At 49.2% G+C, this 27,169-nt stretch overlaps 2 long non-coding RNA genes across 2 annotated transcripts; one reads left to right on the plus strand and one right to left on the minus strand.

Moving 5' to 3' along the window:
* The first annotated feature begins 1,272 nt into the window (after positions 1 to 1,272).
* Positions 1,273 to 10,290, plus strand: LOC108348977 (uncharacterized). Its single transcript, XR_005496790.2, has 4 exons — positions 1,273 to 2,585; positions 3,154 to 3,365; positions 6,190 to 6,370; positions 6,810 to 10,290. It is a non-coding gene; the product is annotated as an uncharacterized LOC108348977 (long non-coding RNA).
* Positions 10,291 to 10,766: 476 nt separating this feature from the next.
* On the minus strand, positions 10,767 to 16,383 carry LOC120098522 (uncharacterized). The gene is made up of 2 exons (XR_005496791.2): positions 14,694 to 16,383; positions 10,767 to 13,138 (listed from the first exon to the last, which is right to left on the minus strand). It is a non-coding gene; the product is annotated as an uncharacterized LOC120098522 (long non-coding RNA).
* Between the last annotated feature and the right edge of the window lie 10,786 nt (positions 16,384 to 27,169).

Genomic DNA, 27,169 nt, shown 5'->3' on the forward strand with positions numbered 1-27,169 from the left:
ACCTGTATTCCTGTAAGTAACTCCAGTAAAACCCGTTGGTTCACCAAATTGGACTTTGGTGGTGTCCGTACTTTAATCTATCCTGGATTCCCCATCTGGGGTGAGAAGATGTGTGTGTTCTGTCTTCCCAGGAACATAGTTAATTGATGGTTGGGTGCCCATTGTGGGTGGCTCCATTCCCTAGTTGGAGTGTGGTGGTGTCCTGAAGAGCAAGCATGCAAGTTTCCGTTCATTTCTCTCTGATCGCTGCCATGGATGACACTTTAAGTCCCTGCCTTGACTTCTCCACTGTGATGGACCTCGAACCAGGAACTGTAAGCCAAATAAACCCCTTCTTCCCTAAGTTACCGTTTTTATCAGGATATTTTATACAGCAACAGAAAGGAACTGAACTTTATGGAAACACAGAAGTTGGAGCTGGCCTGGACAGTGGAGGGGTCCAGCAGGAGTCACGGGTAGGGATGGACTAAGATATTCTTACTAGAGAGTGGGCATGACTCCCTATGTAAAATCAGAAGTAGAAGGCAGATGGAGAGTCATCACGGGAAATCTCAAGCCAGTGATACAGCAAGTAGAGAAGCCAAGGGTGGGAATTAGGAAACTGGTCGCTAAGAACAATGAAATGAGGCCCAGGGTGGGGCTCCTGCCTGAAATAGCTGCACTGGGGGGCCACCTGGACAAAGCCTGGGGTTGAGCTGGCCTTAAAGGATCAGGGTAGAATGACAAAGGGAAACAGGTTTAAGGTGTGATTAAGAAGCTACTGGATAGGGGATGTGAAACAGAAGGAGGCCCCTGAGGTAATCCTGGTTCCACTGAAACTTCCCGATAGGCACTGGTTGTGAGTAACTGCCATGCAGATTAGGGGAGAGAGAGGCAGCTTTGAGGAGAGAGGGAAAGTCCACTGGCCAATGATAGGTTTGCAGTTTTTAAGAGACAGCCAGTGAGACTCAGCTTTCTGTATTTGGAAAGGCAGACCATACCCGACCCTCGAGTGGATGCGTACTGGAGTCCTGCACATGTGAGTTACCAGCCTAGGACAAAGGACCCCAGAGAAAGTGGATGCTGGCCCAGACCGAACCGAGGAGGCTGTCACACCTCCAAAGTAGGAAAGCAGGCTTTCACGTGAAAGCCAATCTGTATTCCCAGTGGTGGCGAAGGTGTGTCTGTAGAGATGGAGGAATCAGAGAGAGGGAGGGCAGTGGGGTGGGGGGTGCCCATTGAGAAGGGACACCTGAGTGGGAGCTGTGGCTTGGGAAGCAGGCAGGTGAGTGACAGAGTTGTTGACATGTTTTGCAGACACAGAAAGGAGCAAGGGAAAGGCAGGGTTGGTGGCTAAGACGAGGTACTCACAGAGAACTGACCTCAAAGGAAGGAGCAAGAGTGTCCGGTGCCAGGGCCTGGCCTCCATAGACGTTCTTCCTCCGAGGTTGAAAAAAAGCAGGAAGGATAGAGGAAGGAGTTGGGCAAGGAATGGAGATATTGAGCAACAAAACCGTTCCTACTCTCAGGGCTTTTGTGTGATGCACGAAGTACATGTGTGTGTGTGCTTGTGTGCTTGTGTGCTTGCGTGCTTATGTGCTTATGTGCATTAGTTGCTTTCCTCATTGCTGAAACAAAACACCCAACAAAAGCAATTTAAGGAAATAAGAGTATCTTTGGCTCACAGTTTGAGGGATACAGTCCATCCTGGCGTGGGGGGCATGCTGTTGGGGGTCTGAGGCGGCTGGTCACATTACAACATCAGTTAAGGAGAAGGACGTTGTGTTCTGCTCACTTCCTCTTTTTATTCTTTCCACGGGATGGTACCACCCACATTTAGGGACAGTCTTTCTACCTTAGTAAACCAATCTAGGAACGTCCTCACCACAGACGTACTCAGAAGTTTGTCTCCTAGGTGATTTTAGACCCTGTCAATTTGACAGTGGGACTTGGCCATCATAGTGTGCACGCATGTTACTGTGTGTGTGTGGTGCAAGTGTGCATGTACAGTTGAGCATGTGCAGGTGAGCATGTGCAGGTATGCACATGGAGGTGTGCGTGTTCCTGTGTGTGGATGCAGGTGTGCATGTGCAGGTGTGCATGTGCAGGTGAGCATGTGTAGGTGAGCATGCATGTGGAAGCTAGAAGACAACCTTAGGCATTATTTTTCAGGAGTCACCCGTCTTGTCCTTGGAAACTCTCTCCAGTTAGGTGAGGCTGACTGGCCAGGGTGCCAGGGATCCTTTTGTCTGCTTTCCCAGTACTGAGAATACAGGGGCTGCCGCTGCACTTGGCTTTTTCCATGCAGATTCTGGGGTTTAAAAGTAGAATCTCCCACTCAAAGGGCAAGCACTTTACAGAGTAAGTGCTCTCTCCAGCCCTTGGAACTAGTTTTTTCTCTGCCTCAACCAAGGGTTTCTCTTCCCTATGCAAGACCAGAGCAGTGGCTTTGACTTCTTCTTCCCCTAGCCTGGAGTGGATGGGTCATGAGTGGGTGTGTCCTTGCAGGCCACTTGCCCTTTGTCTCCCAAACTGTCAGTCAAGTTCAGGAAGCACACAGTGTCCTGAGCTCAGCATTTCCAGAGAGCCAGGCTTCTTAACTAAAGGTAAGCTGTGTTGGCTTGACACACTTCACTAGCAACAATATGAAGGAGTTAGGAAGGAAAAATCTAAAGTACAGCTAGAAAGTAATTACTTAGTGGGAATAAATGAATTTTAAATTTAAAACATTTACTTGTTTGTTATTTATTTATCTGAGTCAGGGTTTTCCTATTTTCCTATGCAGCTCAGATTCTCTGTTCTCTGTTCTCCACAGCTCTGCCTCAGCTTCTCAGCTCTGTGGTTACAGGCTGAAAGAAGATCAAAGGGAGGGTGGGACCAAGAGGGTGTCTTCCCTGCCTTGGGTGCTGTCTTCTTCAGAGTCAGAGTGAGCTAGAAGGTGGACATTTGGTACATCTGGATTCATCCCAGTCTCTACTAGTCACAGCAGGGCCTAGAGAGCAACTGCTTCTAAATGTGGTCCACATTAAGGCATCACTAACAGAGTAAGGGGGAAGGGGCTGTCGTCACAGCCTGGGCTAGATGTTTGACATGAACTTACTAGAAAATCTTTCTCGTGCCAGCAGAATTTCCTCTGCTGACACAGGACTCACAACTCATGTCTCCGTTCTTAAGGTGTGGTTCCAGCCTGTTCAGCGTGTGATGGGCACTAGCTCTCTGCCATGCGGTAGACCTGCGATGCCCTTCCAAACTCTGAGTTCTGGAGAGGGCTAGGTAGGGAAAGCAGCTGCCGTGCCAGCATGCGGAACTGAGTCCGGATCTGCAGCATCAGTGTAAAAATAATGGAAGATCATTTGTAAACTTGGCCCTGGGCAGGCTGGGGACAGGTAGGTCCTTCAGAGTCACTGGCTAACCATCTCGTCCAGTTCGGTGGACTAGTCCAGTTGATCATCTTCCTGTCTCAAAATAATAAGGTGGAAGGGCTGGAGACACAGCTCAGTTGCGAAGAACATTTTCTGATCTTACAGAGGACCTGGGTTTGGTTCCTAACACCTACATGGTGACTCACAACCATCCATCCTGATGCCCTCTCTGACCTCTGCTGGCACCAGGCACACATGTGATTCAAAGATGTATAAGCGGGCAAAACATAGTAAAACTTTAAAAGAAGAGATGATAGAGGTAACCCTGACATTATCACATGCATGTGCATGCACATCCACACTCGTCTACACTTGTGCATATGCACCTGAAAACACCCGTGTAACGTGTGACAAAAACGTGTGTCCACCGTACTCACAAGCAGAGCTTCAGTTCTTGGGAAATAGGGACTGTGACTGATTTGCCTCTGTATCCCTATCTCGTTGGACAGATTATACAGCGAATCAATATTTGTTCTTCAGTAAAGTCACTGCTGATCCCGTCTCGAGTTGCTGAACCCCTCCGAGCTCCTGCTTGCTGTTTGTGCTATGAGGAAGCCCAACTGGGTTCCTTAAGATCCTCTCGGCTCATGCTCCGAATATTTTAGGATTCCATTTCCTGTGGTGACTCCATACACCCTAGGGTCTGATTCCCCGGAGGTTACCAACATCCCTTTTAAAACCCGTGTTTGGACAGAATAGATTTATAATTGGAAATCTGAACACAGGTGCAAAAATAATTCATCTGAAAAGGGCTCTGAGTGGGGCAAGCTGCACACAGTGACTTGGCTATCGTTGGCCAGCGCCAGCTATTCCAGGAGAAGCAGGGCAGGGCCATGTGTGGTACCAGCGTGGGCTGTGTCCTTCTGAGACTTTTCCATGTTTCAGGATGCTCTGGGAATGTCAGCCCTGTGAGCTGTGTGACCTTAGGTAATGGCTACCGGGGTGGAGGTGGATCCCGTGTCGAGGCTTCTCCTTCCACAGGGCATGAAATGGGATCCAGAGCCCTTATGCTGATACTGGGGCAACTGAAAAGAGCTGGTCTAGGGAAAGCCAGGAGCAGACCTGGGTGTCAGGGAAGATGCGTTCAGTGTTGGCTGCAGGCCGGAGCTCTGTGTCTGTCAGGAAGGAGCATAAAAGTGATGTGACAATCAGGAAAACGGGCTACGTTTGAGAGCAAATAGGTCATGTGCTCTGTAAGGTGTGTGTGTGTGTGTGTGTCTGTATGTATGTTTGTATGTATGTGTCTGTGTCTCTGTGTGTTTGTGTATGTGTGCCGGTGTATGTGTCTTGTGTATGTTTGTGTGTATGTACATGTGTGCCCGTGAGTGTCTGTATGTATGCTTGTATGTATATGTATGTGCTTCTGTGTCTGTGTGTGTTTATGTGTGTGCCTGTGTATGTGTCTGTGTATGCTTGTGTGTGTGAACATGTATGTGTCTGTGAGTGTATGTGTACGTGTGTGTGCCTGTATGTGTGTTTATATGAATGTGTGTGGGCAAATCTGTGTTTGTGTCTGTGTGTGAATCTGGGTATGTTTGTGTGTCTGTGTGTATGTGTCTCTCTGTGTGCATGTGTGTGTGTGTCTGTATGTGTCTGTGTCTGCCTGTATGTTTGTGTGTATGTCTATACACGTGTGTATGTCTGTATATGTTTGTGTGTATATGTGTATATGTGTGTATGTATGTGTGTGTGTATGTGTCTTGTCTGTGTGTATGTTTGTGTGTGTGCCTGTGTCTGTATATATTTGTGTGTGCCTGTATATATGTATGTTGGTGTGTGTCTGTATGTGTGTACATGTGTATATGTGTCTGTGTGTGCCATGGTTAATGCTGGAAAGGGAATAAGAAGTTCTCTTTATACCATGTAAGAGCTCCCAGCGTGCTGGTCAAGGGAGTGAGCAAATGGCTACAGAGGAGTCCATGTTCTCATCCCCAGTGGATCAGGAGTGTATGCGGACCTCCTTTCCAAAACACTGCCCAACAGCACACGGAAGTAAGCCCCACAAAGGCATTTGAATTGGGCTGGTGCTGACCTCTGGGCTCTAGGCCCGAATGACCATGTAATCATTCACTTTCACTCCAGCCCAGAGACCCAAGAGGGAGAAGTGGGGAACTTCTGAGTGTGGAGACAAGAGATCAGAGACATCTCAGTCAGCACGGATCTTATTCTTGTGGCTCCAGCCTTTCGTCGTCAAGAAGAGCAAGGCTCAACTTCCCCAAACCTTTAGGATTTTTTTTTCTCCAAAGAAAAAGTGCAAGTTTGTTCTTCGGGCTTTGCGGAATACATCCTCAATGCTGACAGTCTCTGGTAGTGTGAACAGTCCATCACAGGGCCCAGCTGTCAGCATATGAAACCACTTCAGAGGGCTGGGCAGGGCCCACAGTCCCTGCTCCCGGGCTTCGGTGCCTTTGTGGGATGTACTTCTGGTGGATGCTCATTTGTTTCCATGGGTACTGGCATGCCTGAGTGTGTGCCTGTATGCACACATACCTGTGTGCCTGTGTATTTGCATGCATGCCTGCTGGAATGAATGCATATCTGTATCCGATACATAGGCACATGTTTATATGTATGAATTTCTTTGTACATGCATATTTTAGTACCTGTGTATTTTCTTATATGTATACCTATGCATACACACACACACACACACACACACACACACACACACACACACGCATATGTGCCTGCCTGCATGCACATATGCACATATACTCTGGTTCTTGGGGCCCTGAGTTCGGGAAGGAACACTGATAAGTGTTGTAAATGCCTTTCTCATTCCTAACAGTCTCTCCTACCCAATGCTGCCAAAGATACATCAAAATCAGCGCAGGAAGGAAGAGTCAAATCCACGAAGCCAGTTTTCTTCCCAGGACCCAGCTATAGGTTTGTGGGAGGCCTAAAACCATGCTCCAGTCTCACCTGTGGCCCCGTTGCCAGGAAGAAGGAACCTCAGAGATGAGAACCTAGTAAGCAAACCAGGAAGAGACTTTCCCTGGCTCTCTGAACTCCCCTGCCCTCCCTGAGGCAGAGTGCCTTAATCCCTCACAGCATCAAGGAAGTGTGCTCACCCGCCTGGGGCTTGCCTTGGGCTCAGTTCTTCTCCAGAGGCTCTGTTGGAAGCACCCAATACCGAAGGCATATTCTCTCCAGTTTTATTCCAGCTGTACAAGTTCTCTATAATTTTGAAAATATTTGCATTAAAGGCCAGGTCAGAATAGAAAGACTGAAATTATGAAGATCACTGACCGAGTCCCGAGTCCTAGCAACTTACAATCAGCACGCAAATGACACTGTGCATGCACAATGCTGGGCGTCTAAACCCTCATGCATGCAGTCCATCAACTGTGGCACATCTCCCTCCTTAACAACAGCTCTGTGATCAATACTTTCTTCATTTATTTACAGAGCATTCTCCTCTGATAGAGATGGGCTCTGCCCTTGTGTCGTTCAGCGAGGAGGAGGTCATGACCTTGTGAAGGACGAAAATGGAAGGACCGATGAATTGCAGTGGCTGGAACACGCGCTGAGCCACCCCTCTCCCTTAAGTGAACATGTATGAGCTTAGCCATCCCTCTCCCTCAGGTTGAGCCTCTAACCTGCAGGTGTCGGAATTATAAGGCAAGGCTTTGGAAGTGATTCAGTCATGAGTGTGGAGCTCTTTGGAAGTGATTAAGTCATGAGTGTGGTAGCCCTTACCAAATGATCAGTACCCGTATGGAAAAACACCCACGGAGATCTTAGAGGGCTCCTTGTTCTGTGTGATGTTACGATGAGAAGGTACCTTCTGTGTCCTGGGAAGAAAGCCTTTGCCAAACTCTGAACTTCCTGGGCTTATGACCGTCAGAATTATGAGAACAAATACCTGTTGTCTGTAAGCCGCCTACTCTCTCGTGTTTTGTTATAGCGACCTGGATGGAACAACACTAGCTATGTTGACACAATGGGGAGGCGTGTTCTACCTCCCTTCTGAGGAGATGACAGTGAGAATTTCAGGGAAAGGGAAAAGGAGCTTATACACACGACCCGAGGCTATAAGGAAGGCCAAAGCAGTTCCAGGGGCTCTAGGAAGTCAATAGTGCAGGAAGTAAGGGAGTGGGGGTGAGAAGTCAGGTCAGAGGTCAAGGTGTGTGTCAAGCTCAGGTCCCAGGTCTTATGGGAAGTGCAGGGTGAATGGCCCTCAGTCACGAGACGAGACAACGAGACAACGAGACAATGGCTCTTCCTGTACAGGAGATGGAGGAAGCTTGAGGTGGAAGAGGAGCCCTGGGGGGTTGGGGGTGGGGGAGAAGTTGGAACAATGGTAGCAAAAAGGTAGCCGCCTGAGAGATGGCTCACCTCTATGTAAACGCCAGGGGCCTCTCAGCCACAAAAGCATCTCCTGCAGGAGGACTTAACTGAGGACTACCTGAAAGACCAAGGATTGCAGGTGCAGACGATGCCAGCCAATTGGGAGCTGCTGTTTAGAAGAGACGCTTTCTCGGGACCAATGGGGGTGCAGGTGGAGGGTCTTAAAGGAGCTTGCAGCAGAGTTCGGATGAGCTCGCTGCAGCCTTTCTCACCTGCTCCCAGAGTCTGTGTCATTGACTCCATGCCACCTCACTTCCAACCCCCAAGGGCAGGTAGGGTCACTCAGTGAGTAGTCCAGGGCTCAGGCAGCAAGGCTAAGTGTGAAGGACATGGTCAGGGTCTGCAAAGGCCACCAGCTGTTTCTGTGCAGCCCAGTGTGTGCTGGACAGGATGTCAGTGAGGTCCCAGTGACAGCACTGCTGGTTAACAGAGTCAGTCACTTCAAGCCACAGACAAAGCAAGAGGCAGGTATGAATGCACTTCTAACCACCTGAGTCAAGTGCCCCAGGGGGCTTGTGTGGCTACCTGGGAGTCTCTGCTTTGGAGCTCCAGGCTTCCATTCCTCTGGCGACTGTCCGGGTCAGTGAGACAGGTCTGTGGGTTGAAATCTCTGACACTATTAGCTGTGCTTCATTTATCTATTGCTAATGCACATAGCACGGTGTCCAGTAGAAACAGTGCTCGGTACACACTGCTTGAGCGACAGCTGTGACCAACAGAGGAGGAGGTGGTGGGGCTAGCTGGAGAGCCACTCAGCATAGGCCAGTCTCTGGAGCAGGTCCCTGAAGCCAGACCACAACAGGACAGTACATTTTGGCAGAAAGCACAAACTCAGCTTCCTAGATTTTTTTTTCCTCTCTTTCAATTTCCATGACTAACTGTAATGAACCATGGTCGTGTTGAATGCCTGGGGAAAGGGTGAGGTAAGCAGAATCCAGTTTTGGTTGTCATGGTCAACATTTTTATTCCTTTGGCTGGGTCTGGCTTTATACGTAATTAGGACATTGGTTAACTACTGATGGATGATTTATAAAATCGTATAGAAAGCATCGTTTGAAAGACATTTAAATGAAAAGAGTAAACATGGAAGACTGAGGCTCATAAGGGAGCTAACTGGAATCTTCTTCAGGATCCCCCATTTCAGTAATGGCGGACCCATCTAGTTTGAGGCAGAATCTGTGGGCCATCCTTCTCCTCCCTCTTTATCCCCTTGGTCCAGCCCTTTATCATATTCTATGGGTTCTGTCTATTGCCTCTCATCCTTTTTGGGACCCAAGAAGATCCTGGTACCCGGACCACAGGGACTAAAATGCCTTCAGAGGCTGAAGCACACACTGAGTGAGGGCCAGTGGCTCTCCCTAGAACAGCCCGATGTCTATCCTTGGGCAGTGGAAGACTGGGCTCTTCCAACTCCACAAAACATAAACTCCCAAGTTTTGAGCTTCTGAAGGAGTCAGCACCATGTTCTCCCAGTTCTGGAGCCCGAGACCCCCAATGTAGTCACACTGAAAGTTGGTTGAAGTGGAAACTTAACTTTTTTTTTAGAAAGTTGGTTGGATGGCGTTTTGTTGAGACAAACACAAACATTTAGCCGAAGTGAACACAGGTGAAAGGCTAAGGCAGACTTGTGAAGGAACGTTTAACCGAAGCAGATACAGGAGAATGTATGTTCTGCTAAAGCAAGCGTGTAAAAGGACACATAATGAAGGATTGTTTGCTAGCAACAATGTATCGATCTGCCTTACATCACATAGTTGAGGTCCATTTGTTGGGACTCCATAGAGAGAAATGCACCAAAAAACTTCTGGCGGTGTGCTGTAGTTTCTTGCCACTTCTGAGGACTTGGGCTGATTGGCAGAGTGATATCAGCTGAGACGGACATGTGACAGACGTGCTGAGGTGAGACCCATGGAGGACACGTGATGCTTGGAAGGAGTATAACCAGGACTCAATGGACAGTGACAGAGGCCGAGCTTGGCTTGCTTACATAACTCAACACTTGTTGATCTCCAGTCTTTGCTGATCTTTGCTTCACCAAGAGGGACACAGCCAAGAACTTTTCCTGGTGTTCCTTTTGGCCCTAGTCCCTCCTGCTGACTCGAGCTGAGGCTGAGGCCTGGCTGTCTCTGCTAGGTGGTGCCACTGCTGCTGATTCATGTTTGCTATCCCGACACTACTGAACAGACTACTGGTGTATCCGTGAAGTGTTTGCAAGTGGATCGAGCTGCCGCTGCTGACCTGTGAACTGTTGATTTCCTGACATAGCTTCAGAAAGGATTAATGTAGGTCTTAAAGGATTCTAGCTAGTCCTTGACAAGGAGTTGTCCAAAAGCAGAAAAAGATCAGCCCCTTCTTGCTGTCTGTCTGTCTGTACATCAGTCCATCTATCTGTCTGTCGGTCTTACATTTGATCATTCCCTTTGATTTGCCTGCCTGCCATGATGTGACATAGCCAGGCAAGAGTCGGGGTGGGGGACACCCGACTTTGGACTTTCAGTTTACAAAACTGTGATCCAGATAAACTTCTTTATGTAATAAAGTATCCAGCTCCTGGCATTTTGTTACAACAGTGGGGGGAAAAAATAAATTATAAAGCCGGTAAGATCCAATGGGAAAGATATCAGGGAGAGATACTTGCGCGCGTGCGTGCGTGTGTGTGTGTGTGTGTGTGTGTGTGTGAGAGAGAGAGAGAGAGAGAGAGAGAGAGAGAGAGAGAGAGAGAGAATTTGTTTGGAAGAAGCCACTTAGAGGTCAGGCCTAGAGGATGGTAACAGACCTCAGGGTTCAATGGCTCTGGGTTCATGGAGCTCCATAGCAAGATTTGAAGAGACAGGAAGAGCAATTATGGGGCCATCTGATTGGGATTCCCCTCCACAGCCAGGATGTGCCTGAGCCAGACTACACTAGACCTGCAACTCTACATTTCCTGACTGCACTCTTGACTGATGAACTTACCTTTATCCGAAACCTCAAGGCAGTCCTAGCTTACTTAAATACGACACAAGATGGGCATTCTTTTTTAAAAAAATATTTATTTTTATTATTTTTAATTATATGTATGGTTATATGCACATAAACACCGTGTCTGTGTAGACCAGAGACATTGGATCTTTTGATGCTGAAGGGAGCAGTGAAACACCTGACCTGGGTCCTTTGTAAGAGCAGGGAGTACTCTTAACCACTGAGCCATCTCTCTAGCCATAGAGGAGACAGTCTTTCAGTTACTGGTAATGATTCCTCACGAAAGTGTACACTGAGTCTGTGTGGAGGAGGACTGCTCAGTGTTTCAAAAACTTGTTGAAACACTGGGGTTTCGTTGTCTCCTCCTCTTCCTCGCCCCTCTTCTCTCTCTCCTTGAAATTATGACAGTTGATCTGGTGGTTCTCAACCTAGGTTGAATGTTAAATCATCTGGGAGGGTTTGAGAAGATGCCTTGGGTAGAGTACTTGCCTTGCAAGACCTGCGTTTGAACTCCGACATTCATTTTAAAGGGCAGGCATTATTCTGTGCACTTCCAAGTGATAGGTAGCTCTCTGAGATTAGCTGGCCAGTCAACCTAGTCTACTCCATTAGTCCCAGATCCCAGTGAGAGACCCTGTGTCAAAAAACAAGGTGGGCAGCTCCTAAAGAACATTACCTCTGGTCACCATGAACATCTCCAGGCACATTCACATGTATGCATATGACCCCAACACATGGACGGACAGGGACACACACACACACACACAGACACAGACACAGACACACACACACACACACACACACACACATACACACACACACGTGTATCTGATGAGCTGGATTTTTAAAGGATTTATCTTTATTAGTTTTAATTATATTTATTCATATGGATTTAATTGTATTTATGAGTCTGTCTATGGGTGGGCATGTGCGCATGAACACAATATCAGCAGAGGTCAGAAGAGGGTGATGGATACCCCTGAAGCTGGAGTTCCAGGCAGTTGTGAGTCTCCCTAGATTGGGTGCTGGGAAACAAACTCTGGCCCTCTGAAAGAACAGTACTGCTCTTCACCACAGAGCCATCTTTACTCCACGTAGTGAGCTTTTGTAAAGCTACCATAGCCGGCCTGCTCTCCAGAGAACTTGATCTGACTGGAGCGGAGTAGTTCCCACGCGCAGGCCCAGTAAAAAGTCTCGCTGTATGATTCTACTGCAGCCGGAGTTGAGAATGGTTACAATGTAGCATCGAAGCCGGAGGATTGATTGCAAGGAGCTCCTGTGTCTCAGAGGTCTGTGGAGCCTGGAAAAGGGTTTTCCGACTTAGCAGAGCTCGTAAGAGTTTGAGCATGGAAAGGGCCGTGGATCGGTGTCTCCTTGTGTTGCTCAGGGCCCACCATGTGCTACATGCCACAGTCTGGCTTACTAGAGACCAAATCAAGGCCTGCGACATAGGCCCATATGTAACCATGACGATCCATTCCCACAGTTAGGAGGAAAATGTAGGCCAAGTGACCTGTGTCCGCCATCTCAGCTCTAGAGAGGTAGAGAAAGGCAGAGCCTTGGAAGTTTACCAGCCAGCCAGTCAGGTCTACACACACCCCAGTGAGAGAGCCCATCCCAAAATAGATGATTCCTGAGGAACATCATCAGAGGTTGACCTCTGACCTTCTCGTGCATGCACACGCATGATGCACACGCACTTCAAAAATCCTCCGTGCATTAGCTACCTTGAGGATTTTTATGCTCCTATTATCTGACCCGCCGTAAGCACTGTAAGTCCGTCTTAATTCTGTGTCCTATTGAATGGCAAGTAGCAGTTCGTACCTTCAACACTGCATTTGATATGCTTGCAGTCCAATTTTTCTGTCAGCCTCCATAGCTTCAGACTAAACAATACAATCTTGATTTGCATTAAGTTCCTCCAGGCTATTGCAAAAGGGGTGGCGGGGCCCATTTCAGAGCATTTGAAGTATGGGGAAGAGTGATCTTTCTAAATCACAGTCAATTGGCCAGATTTTCACTTGAATAAAACCCAGGTACCATTTAGTTCACAAAGGTAATTTGACTTCAGGATTTACAGCTAGGACTCCGGTCTACAGCAATCCTCCTTGCAGCCCCCCCCCCCACCTCACCCCCATTTCTTACGGCTCTCAAGATCCACAATGCTCCACTTAAAAAGGACGGATCAGGAATAAAACATGATGGAATTCACCGCTGCATTAAAAATTCACAGGGAATCTTTGAGAACTAGGGGGAATATATCAGACGTTTCTCTTACAGTATCGGGAAAGGGTAGATGGAGCAAGCCACGGAGGGCGGGAGGCGGCCGTGGTGTCCCATTTACAGAGTGTCTCCGTGGGGCCATGTGTCTCAGGTCCAGTGCTCGCCAATGTGCAGAGTAGGGAGACCAGTGTGTGGGGCTGCATCTGCGGAACATGAGGTGCTGCGGTGAACACGGTCTGAATGCCCGATGTGTTCCCCCAGCTCATTTGAACACTTGGTCTCGGCAGCTGGCGATGCTGCCTGGGAGGCTGTGAAGTCTTTGGGGGCATGGCATTAAGGAAAGGCCTTGAGGATTAGAGCCACGCTCTGCTCCCGATGCGATGCGTGTGTGTTCTCTGCTTTCTAACCCGCCTGGATGTGAGGAGCTGCACCGCCAGCCCCAACGCTACCACCATGAACCGCATCTCCTCGTCATCACACCTCTACCACGACGGGTGCAACCCTGCGCTCTGAGCCACAAACACCCTTCTAAGTTGCTTCTGTTGGATCTTTTGTCCCAGAGATGAGAAAAGTAAGGGCCGAAAATATACTGAACTCGTATTTAGCATGGCCCCACAACACAGTGGCAATTGAATAACACAAAAGCGTTGATTTTGGAAATAATCTGTAACCTGCAACCTGCCAAACTGTGGAGGATGAAGGCTGGAGACGGCTCAGTGGTATAGCATTTGCCTAGCACCCACGACACACTAAATTCAACCCCCAGTGTCACGCACACACATGCACGTGTGTTCGTGTGCACACACAAACATACACAGACACACACACACACAGAGGCACATACACGCACACACACGTGCACGCGTGCGCGCGCGCACCCCCCCCCCACATATACACACACACACAGGCTCTATAAAGAATATGAACACTAAAAATTTTAGAAGGACTTTTTCCCCCATGGGGCTTTGGTCTCTTGCCTCCGGTCTAGTCTGAAGGAAGGAGTGACTGCCAAGCTGCTAAATGGAAGGCAGCACCAGGGTTTCTTTTAAAACACATTCACACGAAGGGCTATGTTTTCCCTTTCAAAGCTTCATCTATCGGCCAACTTCAGAAGCAGCAGCAAAGAAGCCATTGATGAATTCAGCTGAGTCAGTCCGTTCTTGATCCGGTAGGCCATGGCAGAACAGGGCACAAAGAACAGCGCCCCAGGACACTAGACCCTTGTCTGTCATCTGCCCTCATGCCACCTCGAATGCTTGATCACTGGGGAGAGGTGAGTGACGGACCACACCTCCTAAAACGGGATATCAGGGGACTCTGTAGCCAAGAGCGGTTCACACAGTCTAATTGAGAAAAGGGATAGGAAACCAGTGTGGTGAGCTGTCAAGGGGCGGGGGTGTCAAGAATAAAAGCTGGAACTGGGCAGTGGTGGCATATGCCTTTAGTTCCCAGGACTTGGGAGGCAGAGGCAAGGGACTCTCTGAGTTTGAGGCCATCCTGGTCTACAGAGCAAGTTCTGCGACAGCCAGGGCTACACAGAGAAACCCTGTCTGGAAAAACCAAGCCAAGTGAAACCAAACAGAACCCAACAGAGCCAACAACAAACGCACAACTGGGTCAGTGATGTTCCGAAGGTCGGTGAGGTCCATGGTCGTCTGACCAGTGACGATGAAAGAGAGAAATCCAGACCTCTCGGGACTCGACATGAGCAAGAAGTGTGTGAGTGGGGACAGAAAGACCAGAGGTGGCAGGGCTCACCTGTTATTTAGGATTCCAGAGGGGGAGGCAAAAAGACCGCCATGAGCTCAGGGCCAGCCTAGGCTGTGTAGCAATATGAAGGCTACACACCAAAACTGTCTCAGAAGCCAAACAAACAGAAAGCAAGTGGAGGGTAAAAAGGAAATCCTGTCAGAAACTGCTGGGCAGGCGATGTGACCCGGGTCCTCTGCTCACAGGTAGGGCAACTCCAGTCTCAGAAAGGGCACCTGAGGTGACAAACAAGCGGTCCCTGTAGGGAGTGCAAAACAAACAAGGAAATTCCGTGTGCTCAGGGATCTTTCGGTCTTGGCAGAGATGCCAGGATACAGAGTAACCCGTTGTAGGTACGACAGCCTCTATGATGACCATGCGATCCTCACTGATATCCGGCAGGGTCCCTGACAGTGTGGTACAACAGAGGAGATGAAGCTGGGCAGACAGACACCACCGTCCTGACAGAATGATGTGAAACCCACCTTATCCGGGCCTGGGAAGGTCTCCATTAGATGGTGACGTTGGACCCAGAGCTTTCCACAGATGCTTGAGGCCAATCAGTGACAGGGCTGACAGGTCATTTCAGGTAGAGGACCGAGTGCTTTCAAGAGACTGTGGCTTAAAGGGCAGCGTCTGAAGACATTTTTTTTCTTTCTTGCTGGTGATGGGAACCAAGCCCATTGGCCTTGTGTTTGCTAGGCAAACACTCTAACGCTGAGCACAGTTCCCAAACTCTAACATAATCTTCACATAAAGAAGCCAGTAATCAACTACAAGAGCTAATGTAGCCAGGCCTGTTGGGCCAGGACAGGAAAGGAATCTTACTTGATGGGAGATCAAGGCAAGAGGATTGTGAGTTCAAGGCTTGCTTGGAGTAAGGAGTGAGTTCAAGACCGACCTGGGCAAGGGGATCTAAATAAATGGTAAAAAAAAAAAAAAAAAAAAAAAAAAAAAAGGAAGGAGATGTAGCCCAATACCAGAGTGCTTATCCAGAATTCAACCCCTAGTACGAATAATTAATGATTAATAATAATAATAACAATAACAGCAACAACAAGAGATAAAAAAGCGAGTCAGAGCATGCATCTGGGCTCCTCAGAAGTACCTTTTACCCAGAATCCCTTGGACCTCTCGTCATCAGAGCCCATCCGTCACTCTAGCCACACCAGGCCGCCGGCCTTGGCTCTGAGGACCACAGCAATGATGTCTGTGGGAGATTGTTAGCCTGCATCACATCAAAGGGAAACCAAGAGGTCACGACTGCTGAAGGAAAAGGATTTATGTTTGGCATGATTGAAGACAGGAAACTTCTCATTTTACTAAAGCCTGTCCCTGGGCTCTGTGACCAGAGCACTATGACAAGCCTGCCCCTTCAGTGAGGTCTCTCTGTCTCTCCTCCCCAGAACTTCAGCAGCAATGGCATCCACCGGTCTCCAGGACAATGGCGCAATGGGTGCAGCCAGAGAGGAAAGAGGAGTCTGAAAGTACATTTATGCCTTAGGCCCTGTTTCCACTTCTGCTGTGAAGATCAGATAGACTCCTACTACAAAAGACACTACAGGCAACTGTGGAATGCCGAGAGTGGGAGAAAGTCTTCTCCAGGGAAGAGGACACCAGTTGGTTATCCAATACCTAATGATCAGCATTAAAACATACATACAAATGACATACAGACCGAGGAAATACATATCCTCAGCATATGTATATACACACATGTATATATATGTATAATACATATATATGAGTATATTATTATATTAAATTATATATAATATACATTTTATAATAAGTCATATTAAATATAGTTTATATTGTATTTAATATATTAAACATATTACATTTGATATATATTATATTAAATCAATATTAAATTATATTATTTATATGTAGCATATAAATATATTACATTAATATTAAATATATTATTTATATATAGCATATACATATAATATATTTAATGTAATTTATCATATATATCATATATGCAATAGCAATTAATGCAAAAAGAGGCCATAAATTTGAAAGAATGCAAGGAGGAGTATATGGGAAGGTTTGTGGAAAGAAAAGGGAAAGTAATATAATTATATTATATCTCAAACAATAGAATGATACATAGGTCAGGCATTAGTGCAGCACCTTTAATCCCAGCATTTAGGTGGATCTCTGCGAGTTTGAGGCCAGCCTGGTCTATAGAAGGAGTTAGTTCCAGGACAGCCAGGGCTATACGAAAACCAACCCTGTCTTGAAAAACAAACAAACAAAAATCCCATGGTTTGATTTCTGTTGGCACATTGCAGGAATGCCCTGACACACTGAAAATATTATTTAAACATGGAGTGGAAAAAATGTCATTTAAAGCCTGGGACATGGCTTACTGGCTTAAGCGTTTAAGTATGAAAACTTGACTTCGAATTCCAACATACATGTACAAAGCCCCCAGCACTGGGAAGGAGACAGGAGAATCCCAGAGCTTGCTAACTAGCCAGCTGAGCTAAAATGGTGAATTCCAGCTTTAGTCACACACATACACATACACACACATGTACATACACACACATGCATATGCATGCACATGCACATACACATACATATACATGCACATACACATGCATGTGCACATGCGCACACACATGCACATACATATACACACACATACACATGCACACACATGCACATACATATACATACACACATACACATGCACACACATGCACATAGAGACACATACACAAGGACAGACACACAGATACACACAAAGACAAAGAAACAGACAGACACGCACACACAGTAGCACACACAGACACACAGTGACACGCAGACGCACACACAGAGACGTATACTAAGTAGTTTGTAGACTAAATTAAAATAAAGACGGAGCTTTGGTACAAATGCAGGAACGTGAAATCCAACTCTCTTCAAATGAACTTTAAAAAAAAGAAAAAAACCACACCAGAGTTTTTAATTAAGGCCAAAGAATTTAACGCGAAGAAATAAATGATCAGACATGGCTATTAAAACACAGACAAGGTGGGGATTTTGCACAGCATCACAGTTCTTTCCTCTCTGAGACACTGCCCTGTTCTGGTCTCCTTCTGGACGAAAGGAGCCCAGTGAGTGCTTTGATTTGGGCCTGTTTTCCCAACAGAACACACAGCTGTCTAATGGGACACAGGATTGGCCCACAGCACCAACCTGCCCTGGACCTGCCGTGTTTTCAGCCACATAGGAACTTGGTCTCTATTCTTCAGGGTCATGAATCTGGCACTGGAGACTGGTAAACACGCTCGGTGGGAAGCCCAGACAAACTATAAGGAAATCCTGCGTTCTGCAACAAAGGCCAGAAAGCAAAGTCAAGGCCCCCTTGCTTTGTCTCCTCCGCCAGGATGGGAGCTGTCGCCTTGGGAGGAAGATAACATGAAAAAGGCTGTAATTGCAGGGCAAGACTCCAGGGTCTGGGAAAACAGGACAAAAAAAAATTATCAAGGAAAGAGGGTTCTGTGTGCTTTCGGCTGAGCCTGGGAGGGAGAAATTAAAAAGCAACCCTTTCTTGAACTTGAACTGAGTGGGTGGGGTGGGGGGGTGGGGGTGGGGTGGGGGGTGGGGTGGGGGGTGGGGTGGGGTGGGGGGGTGGGGGTGGGAACACATACCAGCAAGAAGGGAACATTTTCAGGAAAAACATGAGGGCGGAGGGAAAAAGACCGGATGATGTCATGTCAGCCAAAGGAATTAGGGAGGAGCATGTGTTTTTATAAACATACTTTGTGCAAGGGAGGCGGGCAAGAGCATGAACCAAGAGAAAGTACGTCCACCAGTGGGGAACCGGAAAGGAGCTGGAAGCCAAAGGGCTTTAAGTTATCTGAGCTCTCAAAACACTTCAAAAGGAACGACCGCGTTTCAGGAGGAAGAAAGACAGGGGCGAGGGGCAGTAGTGAGAGAGCCCAGGCTTGAGAAGGGGCGAGGAGTGTCTTCAGAGGTACTAAAAATATGCAAATGAGAGAGCAAGAGAGAGCTGTGCCCCACGTGTTTGTGGGAAATGACGAGGAATACACAGCCTTGTGCTTATGCACGAAACTTCTCACAACTGCCCAGTGCAGGAAGGGCAGGCAACAGAGTCCTGTGCTGTCGCTGGGTCTCGGCAGCCCTGCGCTTGTTCAGTGCGTGAGGCCCTTGTCACCTCTTCGTGCTAGTCTGGCTCTGCACTGACTGGCAAATCCACATCCTGTAGCAAATCCACATCCTGCAGTTTATGAGGAGGTGGTGGAGAGAGAGGAGGAAGAGGAGGAGGAAGGCAGATGTGTTGGGAAATCCAGGGGATTATCGATGACCAAGCATCAAGTCAGTGACTAGATCATATCATATTTTTCAGGAGTCTGAGAGACTGGGGGGGAGAGGGAGGAGGAAGGGGAGAGGGGAGAGAGAGAGAGAGAGAAAGAGAGAGAGAGAGAGAGAGGGAGAGAGAGAGAGAGCAGAAGTCTTAGGTGTCACTGAGTTTTGTGTTTTGTCTGGAGTTGCTTATGCTGGAAGTCATTCAGGAAGCTGATTGTTCGTCACGTGACCCCCTTCCTATAGCCGGTGGTTTTGTTGTTGTTTTGTTTTTAGGCCCCTTCCCCCCCCCCCCCCCACTTAGCCAATAGCGCAGCTAGAAATCTAAAAAACACCAAATCATTATTCGTCTAATCCTCCTGACCCAAACAAGCTTTGAGAGGACAGCCACTGTCCTTGGACCTTGTGGCAAGAGACAGCTCCTGCCCCTTACTGTGCCAGGGCTTTCGTGGTCCCTGAGCAAACCCAGGACCAAGGAGGAGGGGCACAGCTCACTGCAGGGGAAGCAGACCCAGGAGGAGAGATGCTGATCTGGAGCCAGGAGAGGTAGAAGCAATGTCTAAGCAATGTCCCCACACTGATCCTCAAATTGTGAATGAAGTTCTTTTATCTCGTGTTCCCTGCAGCTCCTGCCCCTGCACACCAGGCAAGGGCATCAAGGTTTGCCTGCTGACATGTGTCACTCACAGGAGCCCTGACCTGCAACATGGTCAGGGCGGGTCTATTTGTTCCTCCCTCTCTGCAGAGCCATCGGATCAATGCCCAGTGAGTGGGAAAGAGCAAATCGTGCCAGGAAGAACCATCTCTCCCTGGCTGACTCAGCCCGGGATAGGAAGGCAGGGGGCCATCTGGCATTTGAATGCAGCCCTTGATTTGTCCCTTATGAAATAGTAACTACAGACGTAGAGTGCCAGCCTGGTTCTGAGAAGGTCACCCAGGTTGGCTTTGAAAGGAGAAGGCTCTGTGTCAACAGAGAGCCCTGTGATAAGCGGCAGCCATTTCTCTGAGATAATGTGTCTGATCGTGTACCTCTGGGATCAGCTTTATATCTCTCTACAGATCGGTGTGTTTTTATGACAGCTGTCTCCATAGCAACCAGGTGTCCAGCTCCTAAATGGATCTGAAGGCTACTCAGTCCCAGCCTGGGGGCGGGGCGGAGAGCCTCGCTCACTGCTGGTTTCTTAGAGAACCTCTGTGAGGCTGTCTTGGGGGCCAGGAGACCTGAGGTTTCCTTCTCAGGCCTGGCTGGACAGAAGGACGGAATGATCGAAGTGACTTTGGTTTATTATTTGAACCATACCCCAGCCGGTAGGGTAAACAGCTACGCGGAAGGTGTTGCAGACAGCTTGGAGATGGGAGAAATAACAGCTAGCACAGGAAGAAGTAACCACATGACCCTGCAAGACCCAGGGTCAGCGATTTGGGGGGTTAATATGTCACAAGGAGAAGGAAGAGGGTTGTGAAACATTCCTTCTGGATGATCCAGGCTAAAACACAATGGCATGTGAGAAGTCACCCAGGGTCACTGAAGGCTGGACGGGCAAGGGCAGAGCGGTCAACAGTCCCTCCTCTGTCGAGGACAGAAAGGCTCCCTGCCCTTGATTATCCCTGTGGCACAGAGAGGGGCTCAGGGGAGGAGGGAGGGGGTGCTACAGAGATGTGGCTGCAGAATGAGCCACAGTGCTCAGTCTTCTCGAGGTGTCTCTCGAAGACACAGGATGAATCTGTCTATGGCTCCGTGACTCTTCTCAAGGTCAGCCTTGCTAGCCTGAACCCCCAGCCACACCCCTACCCCCAGCTCCAGCCTCTACCATCCCACCCCCCCCACCCCCGCCACTCCAGTCAAGTGCACCAGAGCTCTCTGTGATCCCTACTTCATTGTGAGTGACAGAGGCTTCCACTGCTGTGAAGTGACCCCCCCCCCCGTGTGTGTGTGTGTGTGTGTGTGTGTGTGGACTAGGAAGGGAGACACAGCTGCACCAGCAGAGACAGTGTGATACAATGGAATCCAGGAGGAAGAAACTTCCAGAAGGGCTCCTAAACAGGCTGCAAATGGTCTTTGGAAGGCCACACCCTTCCCCGTCATAATCTAAACCAGGGCCGGATGAGGCGGGTACAGGGCTTGTGAGGGTAGCTGCAGCCTCTCTGCTGTCTCTGTTCTCTCTCCATCACCTGCTACGCCTGAGTGCAGTTCAAACATGCAGTTGGTCTGTGGGCCCCAGACCTAGGTGTTTCTTACAGGAAGCTGCTCTCCTCAAAGGAGAGTCGGGGGTTAAGTCTGCAACTGTCAGTGTCTGGCAATAAATAAAAGGAAACCACACTCCCCGTGAATGGGGAAGAGGCAGGAGGAAGGCAAACTCTTTCTTTTTCTGTTTCTAAAGCATGAGTAAGATGTTCAGTGTGTTCGAGATTATTTGGCGAATCCTCTGAGAAGGTCCCTCGTTCACTAGCTAGCAGCCCATAGTCCACAGTCTTCCAACCTTCCTCTTCAGCCTCCAGAGACAGGCAGGTTGGGCATCCTGGGGGGCGGGGTGCATCTCTGTCTAACTACTAATGATTCATAAAACTCCCGGCCCCCACACGAGAAGCCCTGGGCTTGGCATGTTAGTAGAAAATCCTATTTTGAGTGTGTTATAAAACAGAGGTTTTGATGTGCTGCCAGGTTTATGGAAGATGCTGGAATCAGGGCTCTGAGACGCTGGGGCCGGCCGAGTGGGTGTTACATAAAGCTGTTCTAGGGACGAGTTGGGGGGTGTCCTGGAGGGGGAAATCAAAGACAATAATACAAAACACACACCCGCTCCCAAGCCCAGGGTGCTCTAGGGCCAGCCAGCAAGTCTGTGAGCCCAGCTTTAACCCCGAAGACCTGGGGACCTGGAGCCCTTTGCTCTGGCTGATCATACTCAGCCCGAGGAGTCCGGATGAAAGGCACCTTCACAGGGCCCTCAGGAGGGCAAGAGGCTCCTCAGTCTGACTGCTGATTGAAATTCATACTCGCCTGCTTTCCTTCCCTGTCTCCCAGGCCTCCTGTGGGCAACATGTGATAAAAAGGAAGAAGGTGACCTCCTCCAATCTTTGACTCTCGTGAACTGCACCTCAGGGTCAAGGTGCATTTCTCCACACTAGGATCCAAAATTCCGTCCACAAAGGAGGCCACAATCCTTTTCTATTCCAGATTGTCAGCTTTTGTGCAGTTTCTAAAAAGCCTGTGTCTGGCTGTGTGCGTGTGTGTGTGTGTGTGTGTGTGTGTGTGTGTGTGTGTGTGTGTGTGTGTGTTCCGATGAAGATTTGTGGGGGTATGTGTGTATGTGTGTGCCCGTGTGTGTGCCTTTCTCTCTGTGTGCAGGTACAGATGTCTGTGTGTGTGTGTGTGTGTGTGTGTGTGTGTGTGTGTGTGTGTGTGCGCGCCTCTGTGTGTATGCAGGTACAGATGTGTGTATGCACCTCCGAGTGTGTGGGTGCAGGTGCAGATGTGTCGGGGTATGTGTGTATGTGTGTGCCTGTGTGTGTATGTGTGTATCACCATGCATGTATGTGTACAGGTTGTGTGAGGTGTGTGTGCCTCCGTGGGTAAATGCAGGTACAGATGTGTGTGTGCCCCTCTGAGTGAGTGGGTGCTGGTGCAGATGTGTGGGGGTATGTGTGCTTATGTGTGTATAGGTATGAGTGCGTGTGTTTCATGTATGTGTGTGTCTCTGTGTGTGTGCCTCTGTGTGTGTGTGTGCCTCTGTGTGTGTGCCTCTGTGTGTGTGCCTCTGTGTATATGCAGGTACAGATGTGTGTGTGCCCCTCTGAGTGTGTGGGTGCAGGTGCAGGTGTGTGGGGTTATGTGTGCATATGTGTGTGTGTGTGTGTGTGTGTGTGTGTGGTATTTTACCTAATGTATGTGTGTAATAGGTGTTCATTTATTTCTGGATCAGGGCTCCTCATATACCTCAGGCTTGAACTATATAGCCCATTGCTGTCAAAACCACAGCAATCCCCATGTCTCAGTCTCCTAAGGATTAGTATCACAGGTGAATACCAGCGTGCCTAGCTCAGCCAGCTGTCTTAACTTCCCGAAGACTGGAGTAGAGGTAGGTGGGGAGACCAGCCAATGAAGGTGCTGGTCAGGATCCTGCCAGCTGGACTGAGAGGCACTTATCACAAGGAATGCATCAAGCAGCAGCTCAGGGATGGAGGAGAGGATGGGGGAGGGTTTCTTCCCATCTGCCTCTGGCCTCAGGCTCACTTCTGTTTCTTGGACTACCAAAGAAAAGACCTCCATTTCTTTTTAGACGGGCTTTATGCAGTCTCAGTCTCTCTCCCCTCCCCAGCACCCCCAACCCCCCAACCCCATTCATAGAGTCGACCAGCCAGCCATGGCCAACCTGCCCTTACATAAGACAGAACATTATATAGAATCCTTCTGAGCTGAAGAGGCTGCAAGGGGAGGGGGTGGGAAGCAGTCATTTGTTTGTTGGTTCAGGACAGGACTGTCTACTTCAGAAGTCTCCAGGCTTGTTATCCCAGCTACGCCGAGGAAGCAGAATTGCACGTTTCCAAAGCCAGCCGGGGAAACAGAATGAGGTGAAAGCCTGTCTAGACAGCCCAATGAGACTCTTTCTCCAAATAAAAAGTAAGGAGTCTGCTGAGGATATAGCTCTGGGATGGAATGCTTCCGAGAGGGCACAAAGCCCTGTACCATCCCCGGCACAAGAGTGACAATAAACTTCACCAGAATTCAGAAAAGACATGAAAGTAAGACGATGCTCGAAAGGTGTGCCAAATGGATGGGGCTAGCCTGGGCTACAACCCAAATGCCCATCTCCCATCTCAAAGGAAAGAAATTAAGACCAACAAACAGACATCGACAGATTGCCCAGCAAGGGAACAAGGAAATACGATGATGCTTAAGAGATGTGCCAAATGGATCGGGCTAGCCTGGGCTACAAACCAAGTGACCTCTCCCATCTCAAAGGAAATTAAGGCCAACAATAGAACTTGACAGATTTCCCAACAAGGACAGTGGCCTTCCACCGACAACCACTGTACTGGTAGATTATGTCGTATCCCTTTAATAGTGCTATAGGGGCACCTGCTTACAGACGGAGAAGGAAGCTTGGAGTGAATGTCTGGCCCTGGCCAGCCGTCCTCAGCCAGCAATGGGCCTGCTGAGTCCATTTCAACTGAAATGAGATCAATAGGACTCATTTTTTTCTCCTGCTGGCTCCCGAGTGATTCATGAATCAGAAAACTAGTTCATGAATCAGAGTGGGGCGGGGAGAGGGGGGACCATTTGTGCAGTCGGCAAACCTCCATTTCTTTCACGAACCTAGCTGTGAGTTGCATAACACTGCCTGGCACTTGCTAGTTGAAACCAGTCTTTTTCGGAAGCTGCTTTACTCACCTATTTTCCTTCTGGAAAGGGGAGGGAACGCCGTGTGTGTGTACCGACTGTGTGTACTGACTGTGTGTCCAGCCGTCTTGGTAACATTTCCATGACAGAGGACGAGTATGTGAGTCTGCATGTGTGAGTGTGTAACAGACAGCCTTTGACCGGCCTTGGGGCCCCTTTAAACCTGAACGAGAGCCAAGTTCTTCTCTCCGTGGAGCTGCTGAAGGAAGCTTGAGATGGGGCAGTTGGAACGCATATCTCTGCAAGGGCTGATTACAGCCTACTAAGGAAAATGAGATTTTTATCTCACAGGAATTCAGTTATAAAAATAAAATACAGCGTCTGGCTTGATTCAGCTAAATGCACAAGTGCCTGGGTGTTTTTAATTTAGTAAGAAAAAAAAAAAGAAAAGAAAGTCCCGGATGATGACCTAAAACACTGCATTTAAAGAGGGAAAAAAAGGGGAGGGAGGGGAGAGGAAGGCTGCAGGAAGTGTGTGTGTGTGTGTGTGTGTGTGTGTGTGTGAGAGAGAGAGAGAGAGAGAGAGAGAGAGAGAGAGAGAGGCAGGCAGGGAGAGAGTCATGGAAGACTGGGGTGGAGGGGGCGGGACAGTGAGAAGCCACCCTGCTGGCACTTGAATGCAGAGGGTGATGTCACCAGAGCAGTTGGAGCGCAGGGGAGAAAAACAACTCTGAAGCAGTGCTAATCCCCGTTTGCTGCCCTGAAGGGAATGGACGGTGGCCAAGGCAGGGAGTTATGGGAAACCATATAAGGGTGCCAAGCAAGCTTTGCCGCCAACATTAGGAACTGACAGCTTTGTTCTCTGTCACTTGGCCGCCGGCCAGAGGCCTCATTTCAGCTCAGCAGCGTGACTACCCTGGCCGGCTGCCAGCCCTGTGCTCAGAGCCCTTTCCTCCCAGGGCTCTGCTTTTTCCCTCCTCCGTCCCTTTGCCAAACATGCAGCGGTTACTATGGCAGTGGAAAGGAAAGTTAAACACACACACACACACACACACACACACACACACACCCCAAAGTAGAGGCACGCCTTGATCCAGATGCACAGGCAGGCAGGCAGCTGTAAGCAGAGAGAAAGGCAGTTAACCTACCCAGTGGGGCCTGCAGGAAGGAGGAAGACACCTCACTGTGAGCTGTGGCCGGCTGCTGCTGCCGCCGCTGCTGTCACTGGGGACAGACAGGCCTCACTATGCACCTTGTGGAGGGAGTGGGGCTGGCCTCCAGGCCTTGTTTCTTTTTTCTCCTTCTCTTCCTGAGGTGGAATATGTAATACCGAACGGGGAAAACTGTCAATCTTTCCACTGGCTGGCCCTGTGTCTGTGCTTCTGAGAAAGCTACAGGGAGCCAGGCCCGTGGAGCAGGAAAGAGGAGACAGGAAGGCGGGAGGGGTGGTCTGGGTACCCTCTGGACACCCAGGCAAATTTAGCACCGTGGCTTCCACTGCCACAGCTTACGGGCCGTGACTCAACCTAGTAGCAATCAGGCCTTCTACCCTGGTAATTCAGGGTACGCTGGAGCTCAGTAGCCTTTGTCAGGGCTGAGGGCCCCACAAGGGCCAGCATGTTCCTGTTCCCACGTGGACCGGCCGCCAGGAGGGACTCTGAAGAAAGAGTACATTGCAATGTTTTTTAATTAGGATCATTTTTCACCTCCTTAGAAAGTAGAACATCTCCTGGGAGATGACAGATCGCGACTAGAGGCAAGCCTCTGGGCACACCGTTGGCCGTGGGTATCTAAGGCAAAGGTTGCTTAGAAGTAGAGATCCTGATGCCAGGCTTTCAGACCCTCAGGGTTCAGCGAAGTTCCCAGAAAAGTCTCTCCGGAATCCAGAAAGTACTGCCGGGCTGACTCCTGGCCCCGCCGCTGGTCACTTAGGAAGGGTCGAAGCCCTGAGAAGTGTTTGGTGTGGCCCTGCAAGCCTCTCTGTAAAACACAGTGGCTCCCACCCTCCGTGGGGGCCCCGTGGCACCGAGAACGGCCTCGTAGTCTCTCCAGCTGCATCTTGGCAGGGAGCGAGGGAGAGCTGCCAGGAGGGACATGGCCCAAGGTCAGGAGGGAAGAGTTGGCAGGCGGGAAAGTATCCCAGAAGTCCCTGGGCCTGTTCCCTGCTGCTTTTATTTCAGGCCTAAGTCTGTACTTCTTAGGAGTCATGCCAAGCCAAAATGGGTTGTTCACTATGTTCGGCCAAATAGGGGTCCAGTAGGGGGAGAGTGGGGATGGGCCCCTTTGGGAGTATAATGAGCACAGCGGGTATCATGGACACCTCCCCATTACTGGGGAGAGGGGGCACCCTATTTTCATCACTATCTACATGCCCACTGGCCGTCATTCTAAAGACCAAGGCCACGGAAGGCCAAGTCAGGAGATATACTCTGCACAGCAGCCAGCTCCGATGCAAAGGGGACCCTGGCAGGCTTGTTTCCCAGAGCATGTCAGAGTCTGCCACCACAGGGAGGGCAGTGGAATGTGGAAATCCGGATGAAATACCCTTTGTTTCAACTGGGGCAGACAGAGCAAAGGACCGCTCGGCACCGAGCAGAACAGATGAGAGGATAAGCTTAGATGGGAGGGGACAGAGCCGTGAGCCGGTCGCCATTCCAAGCAAAAGGATCCCGTGTTGACAACACAGACGGCCTCCCAGAGGAACCTCTGCTCCAGGACAGACGCCAGCTCCCGGCTGGTCCAGGCACATCCGCATGTATCCTGGGTTGACTCTTTGAGGGAAACACTCTCTGGTTATTTCTAGAAAGATCACTGAGTCAGT

This window comes from Rattus norvegicus, chromosome 19, assembly GCF_036323735.1.
Source record: "Rattus norvegicus strain BN/NHsdMcwi chromosome 19, GRCr8, whole genome shotgun sequence".
NCBI lineage: Eukaryota > Metazoa > Chordata > Mammalia > Rodentia > Muridae > Rattus > Rattus norvegicus.